Below are 1,394 nucleotides of genomic sequence, written 5' to 3'. Positions count from 1 at the left end.
CACTGTCACCACTTCTTTCACTGGTGTACTCAGGGCCTAGACAGCACAAGAAGACATAAAGATTTGAAAGCAAGAAGTAGACAGATCTCTATTTGCAGATGAAACACTTGCATTTTGGAAAATCCAAAGAGATCTACAAACAATATAATTAATAAGTACAACTTAGTAAGGCTACTGGATAAAAGGTAATACACACAAATCATGTCTTCCTTCCTTCCTTCCTTCCTTCCTTCCTTCCTTCCTTCCTTCCTTCCTCCCTCCCTCCCTTCCTTCCTTCCTTCTTTTCTTTCCTTCCTTCCTTCCTTCCTTCCTTCCTTCCTTCCTTTCTTCCTTCCTTCCTTCCTTCCTTCCTTCCTTCCTTCCTTCCTTCCTTCCTTCCTTCTTTCTTTCTTCAGCTAAGAAAGGAAAGGTTTCTTTTAAGGAAATGGTAGACAGGCTTGGTTGTTTGTATTTCTATAACTAGTAACTAGAAACTGGAAAATTAAATTTAAAAAGTGATACTATTTATAATTTCATCAAGTTAAATGTCTAAAATAAATCTGCAGACTTCTGGCCAAGATGGAGGCCTAGACAGACACTCTGTGTCTCTCTCTACAACTAAGAGGGAATACAACTACCTCAAAACTAGAGACAACCAGAAGTTCCAGAAAATCAAGCTGCATGGAAGTCCAACAAACAAAGATATAAAGACAGGTAGGAGGGGTGGAGCCGGGGCAGAGAGGATGCGGTGTGGTGGAGGCAGCAGTGGCAGCAGCAGCAGGCTGGTGGAAAGCACAGTCACACATTTTATAAACTAGGGAGAGGCACCTGAGGAGTATTCTCAGCACCAGGCCAGACTGCACAGCTCATGATTCCAGCACCTGAGAAAATCAAGCTTCATTGCTTCTGACTATGAAAACCAGAGGGGTTTGAGGTGGAGGAAGAAACTGATGGTCTCTCAGTAGAGTCCACTTGTTTAAAGGGCCCCCCATGGTCGTAGAACATCCACAGACCCACCCACTCTGGGAACGATGGCCAGGGCAACAGCTAGAGAGGTGCCAGTCCCATATGGGAAGTGGGAGAAGTGCTTGGAAAAGGGGCGAGTGCTGGGCAAGTGGCATTGTTCCCTCTCAGACCCCTCCCCCACATAGAGCACCACAACATGGTGAAATGGGTTGCCCATACTGATGAATACCTAAGGCTCCGCCCCTTACAACATAACAGGTGTGACAGCTCCACCTAAGACACAGAGGCAGGCAAACACAGGAGCCTGTCAAGATGAGGAGACAGGTATGGCCCAAAAGAGGGAACAGATCAAGGTTCCAGTGGGAGAACTAAGTGACGAGGAGATAGCCAACCTAACAGACATAGCATTCAAAACACCGGTGATAAAGATGCTCACAGGCTTGACAGAT

Source organism: Furipterus horrens, unplaced genomic scaffold (genome assembly GCF_987537825.1).
Source record: "Furipterus horrens unplaced genomic scaffold, mFurHor1.1.pri manual_scaffold_7, whole genome shotgun sequence".
In the NCBI taxonomy this organism is placed as follows: Eukaryota; Metazoa; Chordata; class Mammalia; order Chiroptera; family Furipteridae; genus Furipterus; species Furipterus horrens.
The sequence above is the reverse complement of the archived record's forward strand: the minus strand, read 5'-3'. Positions refer to the sequence as shown.